Source organism: Lathyrus oleraceus, chromosome 2 (assembly GCF_024323335.1).
Source record: "Lathyrus oleraceus cultivar Zhongwan6 chromosome 2, CAAS_Psat_ZW6_1.0, whole genome shotgun sequence".
NCBI lineage: Eukaryota > Viridiplantae > Streptophyta > Magnoliopsida > Fabales > Fabaceae > Lathyrus > Lathyrus oleraceus.
Window position 1 is genome coordinate 447,974,134 of NC_066580.1, and position 10,469 is coordinate 447,984,602.

At 34.6% G+C, this 10,469-nt stretch overlaps 1 non-coding gene across 1 annotated transcript; it reads left to right on the forward strand.

Moving 5' to 3' along the window:
* Window positions 1-1,748: 1,748 nt before the first annotated feature.
* Window positions 1,749-1,855, forward strand: LOC127123964 (small nucleolar RNA R71). The gene has a single exon (XR_007803616.1). It is a non-coding gene; the product is annotated as a small nucleolar RNA R71 (small nucleolar RNA).
* Window positions 1,856-10,469: the final 8,614 nt, after the last annotated feature.

Sequence of the window (10,469 nt, forward strand, 5' to 3'; positions counted from 1 at the left end):
CTTGTGAGTCTCCGTTGCTTATAAAAATATCTCTCTTGTTCTATTCTCGTAGTTCCGAACTACGATTGCTCTGACTTTGTCATTGCATAATGAGAATACGTAGGCACGAGGATACGAATCCTTGGCGAGCATACTTCTAATTATTCCTCCTTTGCCTTAGGGCATCATCCATATCTTTCATAATCCATTCTCTACCCTTCAATCATAAATCGTTCACCCAGTGACATACTGTCTCTTTGACATCGGAATACACTTTCTTTGGAATTCCATATACACCCTTTTAGGACGCCTAACGAATAGTCTGCATTTCATACCTAGAGTTGTTTGGTCCTCGAACCAAACATTTAATTCCTTCTTTTTTGGCTAACACCCTGTCGTGGTCAGAGTTGTTTCCCTCTATGGTAGAAATCTTATTTCTCTTATGGATTCCAATACACTTTCACCTTTCGATTTCAAACAATATTTCTTCAGTCACTTATCACCAAATATCCAATTTTGTGACATCGGTCACTTCACCCCGTTCACTTCGCGGTACACTCATAATCTACCTTCCTTCATTCCATGTGATATACCTTTATCTTTGAGCCTAATACACTATACCTTAGTGCTCCATCTTGTACCTCCTTGTGAATCAAGAGTTGTTTGGCCCTTACCCCAAACACCTAATTCCCCTCCTTTTTCGGTTGTCCAGTACAGTGATACAAGTGCTATACGCCCTCACTTGTTGGTTCATACCTGTTTACTCTTTGGTTCACATTTTCACCATTTTTGGAGTTCAAATAACATTATCCTTTGGTTCAGACCATACTTTGATCATATTTATTTTCATCTCCCACCACTAGTTCCTTGAACTACGGAGCTCTGAATTCCTCATTGCACTATGAGGATATGTAGGCATGAGAGCCCCAATCCTCACTGAGCATTCTATCTATTCTCTTTCCTTTCCCATTTTTTTGCGAGTAATCTTTAGCTAACACCTATTCGAGCGAGAACAATTCAAACGGTTCCCATAGAGTACCATGGATGTTTGGGGTGCTAATATCTTCCCCTTGCATAACCGACTTCCTTACCAAGCATATCTCTTTCCCCCGGGTTTTATCAATGTTTTCCCTTCCCTTTGGGGATAAATAAAGTTTAATGGCGACTCTATTGTATGTTTGAGCGTGCGATACGTTCAGGTATATTTCCGCTAGCTTCAAGGAGCACTTTGAGTATTTGTGGCAGCTTTATGATATCCTGGTGGTACAGCAGGTGCTTGGTTAGATGCATACAATGCATTATTGTTTTTGTACGAAAAGTTAGAATGGTTCTTCCAACCTGGGTTATAGGTATTTGAGTAAGGGTTTCCTTAAGCATAGTTCACCTGGTTTGTAGAGGTTCCTGTCAAGAGTTGACATTCTGGGGCAGTATGCCCTTGAACTCCGCATATCTCGCAGTTTGGTGCTACGGCAACCACGGTGGCTACTGGTGTTATTATCAAGCTGTCTATCTTTTGAGTCAGAGCATCTACCTTGGCGTTGACATGGTCAAGACTGCTTAATTCGTACATGTCGCCCTTCATTTGAGGTTTCTCTACAAAGGTTCTTTCTCTTCCCCATTGGTAATGATTCTGGGCCATACTTTCAATGAGTTGATAGGCCTCATTATATGGTTTATCCATCAGTGCGCCACCTGCGGCGATGTCTATTGTCAATCTTGTATTGTACAAGAGATTGTTGTAAAAGGTATGAATGACCAACCATTCTTCTAGACCGTGATGTGGACAAAGCCTCATCATGTCTTTATATCTCTCCCAAGCTTCAAAAAGTGATTCATTATCCTTTTGTTTAAACCCGTTTATTTGGGCTCTTAGCATAGCCATCTTACTAGGTGGGAAATATTGGGCTAAGAAGACGTTCTTCAACTTGTTCCACGTAGTGACAGAGTTGGATGGTAGAGACTAGATCCAAGATCTAGCTTTATCTCTTAATGAAAATGGGAAAATATGTAGTCTTATAGCTTTTAGGCTGACACCATTCGCTTTCACTGTGTCTGCGTATTGCAAAAATACTGACAAGTGTAGGTTCGGGTCCTCCATGGGACTACCTGAAAACTGGTTTTACTGTACGGCTGATAACAGCGAAGGTTTTAGCTCAAAATTATTGGCCTCAATGGCAGGGGCAACGATGCTTTTATGTGGTTCATCCTGCGAAGGTATTGCATAGTACTTAAGAGGACGGTTTTGCACTCCTTCGGCCATCTCTGGTTGAATAACTGATTCAGAAGTAGGGATGTTAAGGTCAGGAAGATTTAGCTTGATACGATGTTCCCGTATCAAGCCTCGTATCCGACGTTCTAATCTAAGATAACGCTCAGGTTCGTCGAACTGTAGCTTTAATTTCTCGCCTTGAGAGCGAGTACTTGGCATACACTCGACAAATGTAGAAAGGGAAAAAGAATTGTTTGCCTTAGTCTATACTGGACAACACTGGAGTTACAATATCGACTAAATTAGTCCCCGGCAACGGCGCCAAAAACCTGATCGTGACTTAGTAAGTCTATGGGAATCGTGACTGCAAGTGCACAGTCTTATCGCGTAGTTTTAAAGATTATCGAACCCATAAGGACTAATAATCGAAGGTATCATGGTCTAATGTTGCTATGTAAGTCTAAGGATGATGATCCTTCTAAGATTGGAGGGATAAAGAGAAATAACTATAACGTAAATAGAAGATTAATAAAGATATATGATAAAGGGATATCGATATGTAACGCATCAAACTTCGGGGATTCGATAGATAGTTGGTGTAATCTTATTGGTCAAAATATTCTTCAGTAGAGATTATTTATAGAAAGGACTTAGTCTCACGCTCTCGTTTTTATTGACTCTGACCATACTCCTAAACCAGAATGCTTGGCTCTCGCGGTCTCATTTTGAATTTAAAAGTAATTTTTGAATATGAATAAAGTCTAATTTATCCTAAAGCGCTCTCGCTGTGTTTAAGATTAATGCCTAGTTTCAGCTATCTGGTTAAAATCTCAAACTCTCGTTCTTGTTGACCGTAACCTTAGTTTGTTTTGTACTCTCGTACAAAAAACAATTTGATTAAAATAAGAAACTAAAAACCGGAAAAATAAGTTTGATAAAAAACTAACACCAATTATTTATGAATCCCTTCGTTTCGCCGGTCTTTACATACCGATACCTAAAGGTTTAGCCGGACATGGATCCGGTAACAAACATGGTATTTGGAAAATCAAACATGCAATAAGGCATAAATAAATAAAACAACAATCAAAATAAAACCTGGATTATAAATTGAGAACTGGAACTGAATCTTGATTCTTCAATTTAAATAATATCGGCAGGCTTTGGTAATGAGTAACCGTTATAATTGAATTCAAATGTGTAAATAATAAATCACAATAGTCCCCGATGTGGAGAACTATTACTTTTACTAAGTAAGAAAACTGCCTAGCAAACTAAAAGAAAATAATTCTGACTAAAAATAATTCGTAGATTGAAAACTGGAAGAAAACAGAGATCCCCTGACGAGACTGAGAGAGAGTCCTTATATATTTTCCACATCCCTAATTTGTAGCAGAGGTGGGTGGATTCGTGGCTAGAAACATGGAGAAAAAAAGGAAAGACTAGGTTGTGGCGGTTGCCACAACCCTAGTCTTTGACTCCGTGGCGAGCGCCACAAATATAGGGTTGAGCGCCACATTTCCTCATGCTTGGTGGCGGGCGCCACCACCTCCTTGGGTTCACGTGGCAGGTGCCACACACCCTAGATGATGGGCGCCACAAGCCCATTTACTTTGGTGGCCCATTATCTCTATTTTTCTCTAGTTTCTTCTTTTTTTCTTTCCTTTTTTCTATTTTCCAATTTGCTTGCTGTAAACCTTTTAATTGATAAATACCTGCAATAAACATAAAATACTGCGTAATAATAATTGTTAATCAAGTAAAAAGCAATGCACATGGAGCCAAAAATACGATACATTTTCGCGTTATCACACTTAAGATTTCTATGATATACAAAGATAATAAATTTTAAGAGCATGTGCAATAAATAGATAAAACTTTAGCATAGAGTGTATACTCAATGTGTTTTGTTAGTTTGTTTGAGAGTTGTTAATCTTCCTTCAAATCTTCAGCTCCCTTTTATAAAGGCTGAGAAAGAGTAATTGGAAAGTTGCTTGCACATGTGATATTTGAAAAAAAACGGTTCTAAGAGAGAGACGTTGGAAGATGAATCTTGTTAAGATCTTCAACCAATTGTAATTGTATATTCCACTACTTCATTATCATACTAGGTAGAAACCATACATTGGGGAGGATTAAAGAAGACACATAAACTTTTCTTGAGCCTTGCACTAAGAGACTCTAGTTGACTTTTTCCATAAGTCTGAAGTTGACAAGATAGGTTTGCTATGGAGACAGAGTACAGACTAGAAGCTAAGCACCTTAACCTGAGGTCTCTAGAGTCTGACCAATCACAAGAGTCAGAGATACCACGTTCATAGTCCGAACCTTTAGAAGTTGAAACACCACTTTTAGAGTTATCAGATTCTGATCCATCAAAACCTAAGACATTTAGCATTTCAACATATGCTTTTATCAGGGTCAATTATGAGTTGAATTTTAAGCTTATGATCTTGCATACTTGAACATATGTTAGTATACCCAATTGTTCTTTAAGTACTTTGTTAGGGATGTGAACAATTTTGTTCCAACATATTGGAGTAATAAAAAGTATTGTTCTACTGAGAACTTATTCGATTACCGAATTCACGTATTTCGTAATTATCCAAAACAATGAGATATTGGTTTGAAATGGTTTTTGATTGATTTAAATATTTATAAAAGATATACTTAGGATTGAGATATTCACCTATGACTTGTTAATGTAGATCTCTTGATTTTCATTCTGTTATGTGAATTCATATTCATGCAAAAATAAAATAGAAAAAAATGACCATTCTCCTTTCAGAGCATATGATTTTGTCCTGAATCAATGAATCATCTACTTTCATAGCGTGAATCATTCGTTAAGGATCCTTTAAGAGAATATACTTTTTAAAAGTGTTTTCTCAGTTATACCATATACACTTTTTGTAGACTTGGTTTAACCATCAAGTCTTTTTAGGTCAAATATCAATCCCACCCTTTTAGTGTATCAATTGATATCTAAGGCTACCTATATTTTTCATATATATATATATATATATATATATATATATATATATATATATATATATATATATATATATATATATATATATATATATATATATATATATATATATATATGATTTTAACAAGGACAACAACTTCTGTTGAACTTTTGATGATGACAACTAATTAATGATAACTCTAGTGTCTTCTGACAAGTCAAACATAAGTGATTAAGAAGATAAAGACGAAAACCTAAGTATTAGGGTTTGATAGACTTGACTATCTGATGATGGCAACCAAATGGAATATAAGCTTAATCCTCATCTCAAAGTGAACTCAAGCAAGTGTCTACAAAATAAAGCATCTGACAAAGTCTTGAAGTGTAAGAAAGTCCTACATTAGTCTGAGTGAATGTTTTCTAAAACAAAATGACATTCTTGTAAAATTCTATGACTAAAACACACACTAAGACTTATTTTTCAAACTGTTTCTTATCAAGAAATTATATTTAAAAATGTCTTGAAGTTGTTCTAGATGAATTGGGAGCAGTGAGAATTGTTCTGAGCAAATTTTTATCTTATCTAATCGATCGGGAAATATATCTAATCAATTAGCTCAGTTCAAAATTGAGTCAAGCGATTACGACAACATCTTAATGACGTGCAACGACTATATATATTTTCTTTCCTATTTGAACTGGTAATCTATTACCTTTGAAGTTTCTAATTGATTAACATTAGGTTCTAATCAATTAGCTTATCTTAAAAAGCATTAAAATCAATTTCCTTTTTTAGCCAACCTCTATCCTATAAATAGAGGTCCATTCCCTCATTTCATTTAATCCAGAATTGTGTTTCGACACTTCTCTCTCTCTCTCTCTCTCGCTCTCTCTCTCTCTCTCTAAAAACTTTCTTTTACTTTCTCTCACTAATATTTTATCTAAAGTACTTTTGTGAGAAAGCTCTTTTGTGAGTGAGGATAAGTTGTAATTCTAAAAGGGTATAATTATAAAATTCACTAAGGGAATCTTTTGTATACACCTTGGTTGAATAATATCTATTTAGGATTTATTTGGGTTAGAAGCTAAAATCGTAAAAACTTTTTCTTTGGGGATTGTGAGATCACAACTTAGTTTAGGTTCGAGATCAACCCGTGGTAAAACCTCATTAGGTTCCTGGTTAACCCGTGGTAAAACAAAGGTTAGGTTAAATCTTAGCCTACGATAAAAGCTTGTATAAGGTTTGAGATTATCCTGATATTAAAATCTCCAAGGTTATTGGTTAGCTCGTGTAAAACCAAGGTTTAAGGTTCGTGAGGTCAACGCGTGGTAAAAGCTTACAAAGTTAGTTTAAAAGCTTGAAAACTAACCGCTCCAAGATTCTCGTGGAAAGAAGACTAATTGCTTCGATATACCGTTTGTGTAAAGAGGATTAATCGCTTCAATTCACCATTTGGAAAATAAGACTCAAAACAACTAAATTCTAGATCTTGTTGTTTTGGTTATAAGTCAACCAATTTCCTTGTATAAGGATATTCATGAGTATTACCTACTAAAAGATCTTAAAGTTTGTTGGATACTCTCAAGATCAATTCTTGGGGAAAAGAGTAGGTCATTTTCTTATTTGACTGAACCTCTATAATTCCCAGTGTTCTTACTTTCACTTAAATATTATTTTCCGCAGTTTACATTATGAAATTTATTTTCCACTACTTAAAATTTAAATGTTTTCAAAATGGTTTTAAACTCTGATTACATTTTGAAAAAAATTTCAAAACTAAGTTTTTTTAACCATGCAGTTCACCCAATATTGTGTGTGACGTCACATGTCCCACAAGTGGAATCAGAGCCTAACTCATGTTTAAGGACTAGCCGTCTAAGGAGAAAGACGACTTCTGACATGAGATATTTTATAAACACACCTCCATTTTTTAATGATAGTAGATTTAAAATTTGGCAAGATAGGTTTAGAAATTTACATCAAAGTATAAATCATGAATTGTGGGAAACATTAATCAATAGTATGATTATCCCTACTCATTAAGTAAATGATGATGTAATAGATAAACTCGATTCCCTGTGGGCCAAAGAAGAAAAGATAAATTTTGAAATAGATTTTAAAATCCAGAGCTTTGTAAAAATATCTCTAGATGGTATTAAACTTTATTATGTTCATTGTTGTAAAAACATCAAGGAAATGTGGGATAGTCTTTGATGTTTTCCGAATTTTATAAATATTGGGAAGTATGTTGGAAATTGTATCACTAACAAATATCTAAGAGTTAAGAATTGGAAGTTTAATCCAACTCTTAAATCAAAAAGTGGTAACCCTCGTGAATTTCATGAAAAATCAAGAATGATGAAAAAATTGAACGGAGTAGTTCAACTACTCAAAGACAAAGAAGTAAAAACAAAAAAATCATCAACTCTTGTAGAATACTTCAAAAGAACATGATCAGTAGTTGAACGATCCTTATAAGAATCAACATCAAATGAAGGACCTTCTTGTTCAAGGAACGATAAAGAAGAAGAAGAGGTTTCTTCAATACTCTAACAAACAAGAGGAGGATAAACATCAATCTTGGGGGAGAAATATGAAAGAATATTTTTCCAACAATGAATATTAAATATTCTTAAAGGGATCCTACAAGGCATATACTATTCCAGGTGTAAAACCATTTTATGCTCAACTGTTTAGAATGAGTGGTCAATTAGTGGAAGAAAGTGATAAATTGAAAGAACGTACATAGATCTTAAGGAATCACTAAGACATCTTAAAGAAATAAATGATTCATTCAAAATAGAAATAACTAAGCTTAGAAATTCAAAAGAAGAATGTAAACGATGTGCCTCCCTTATAAAAGAAGTAACTAATCTTCATGAAACCCTAGGAAAGTTTACCCAAGGGAAAGAAGAGTTTGACCTGATCTTATCAAGTCAAAGATTCTCCATAAATAAAAATGGACTAGGATTTAAAAAGGATAAAAAACCTAGGAAAAATATATATCATAAGGAAAAGAAGCGTCTGACTTATAAGTGCACACACAATAAGAGAATATGACCATTATAATCTTTTTGTTTTGATAAACTAAAAAGATCTAAAGGTAACCACCTTGGATCTTCTAAGACTAATGCACCTAGGCCCAAGAAAACATGGATATCAAAGGTGAAACTTTAGTGTTTTGCAGATATGCTTTGTAGCTCGAGGATTTGACGATTATGAATGAAACTATGCAAAGCAATAAGTATACTTCTAAAGTATAAAATATTTATGAAGTCTTTGATCCAAAGCTATATGACGTGCCAAGAAAAATGTTTGAGAATAATTTATGATCCTTAGCGATCAATTAAATGGACATGTATGTAGTGAACTTGATCATTTTATTGTTTATACCAACTCTCGCATCCAACGATGTGTAGGTAAGGATACACCATAGTATATTTGGTGTTTCCCTTTAAGGGAAGTATTTATCAAGCTCTCTTGATAGAAAAGGTATACATTATTGGCTTAATATATTTTTTGGTCCCGTATTTTAATCTCGAGGTTCAATTTTCTCCATTAACTTAAAAAAAAGGTCCATATTGGTCCCTTAACTCTTCAAAAAGTACCATGTTGCTCCTTTTGTCTAATCACTCGCTAAATTCATCGTTAATTTGATGAAGCATACTAAAATTGTATGTTTTGAAGAGTTAAGGGACCAATATGAATCTTTTCCAAGTTAAGGGACCAAAATGAACCTTGAGGTTAATATACGAGACTAAAAAGGGTATTAAAGCTAGTTATCGCGGTGGCAAACCGCTGTCCTCTCAGAGTTTGGCAAAGAAATATATTCCACACCTCTAATTAGGAACTTGTATAAGTCATTAGACCGGGAGACCATTTACATATTGATAAAAACCTCCATGTCGAGTCACATATTTTTGGGAATTTTTGAAAATTGCTCAAAGGCCGGTTTAAAACCCAAAAATTCGGCGATGAGGTAATCAATCCCCCGACCAATATGCTACCACTAGAAGCCTTAGAGACTTTCTCTATATGCTTAGCAAAAAACACAATGGAATATATATATATATATATATATATATATATATATATATATATATATATATATATATATATATATATATATATATATATATATATATATATATATATATATATATATATATATATATGAGGTTTTGACTTTAGCAAATTCGTATCCTTCACTAGCAATTTTACCCCCAAAATTATCGTAGTCAAACTCTCTGGGAATAACTCTATAGCCCTCATTTGAGAATTTGAAAAATCTCAGCTAAATGTGATTTGCTTAATGTGTAATCAGTAGTAGAAAACTTGAATGCAACAAGGTCATGTTGGTTATCCACCACTATGTTAATTTTCACCTATAGGGTACTAAAAAAACTATAGGGTGACTCTAACATACACTAGACTTATCAAAGATGTGAAATAGCTCATTCCCAATCGATTAAACATTCTCTCAATATTTCCACCAATTCCTAAATTTTGAATAAAATTTTGGTCAAAATACCTTGTTGTAGTGATTCATCGTTGATCTCGTATGGGTTTGAATTTGTTCTACTCCCTCGTTTTCGTCTTAATATAGAGGTTTGCTTGGCTTGTGATGTTGAATGAGCTTTTCATTTGTCTGCGCATTTAGGTTCCATTGTCATGAGAATTTGGTGAGGGAGGTTGTGTGAATTTGGGGGATTTATTATTCTTGTAGTGGGTATATGGTAAGTTTTAGGTTCTGAGTGGTGTGGATGAAGATGGAAAGGGATTTATAAAGTTTAGGGTTTGGAGGTTTGAGAGAAGTTAGAGAGATTTTGTGTGTAGAGAGAGATGAAGGTGAGAAATTAGAGAAAATGAAGGAATTTTAAATTTTTGAGGGGTGGAGGATAAGGTTTTTGAGGGGTGGAGGATAATGTTTGAGTGGTGGGGCGGGTGCGGGGTCCTATCAATCAAAAAATGGAAAAAGTTAGAAGTTGGGGCACTTAACGTATTACGACTGTAATGGTCATTATGACCATACCGTAATTCACATAAGAAGTGTATATGGGGGAGTGGTCTTGTCACATTTCGACCCTAGTGGCCATTATGGCCGGATCGTGACATGCCTTGGTTTTTGGGGCAAAAATATGTTGTTTTGGCGATTTGTGGTGCATTGTTTTTTTAAAAAAAATTTATGCATTTTAACTCAACTATTTTGTCTGGACCAATTTTTTCATCGAGCTTCCTTCACTTATTCCTTTATTAATTCATCTCTTCTCCATTTTTGTGAGTTACTTTAAGCCTATAAAATCAAAGCA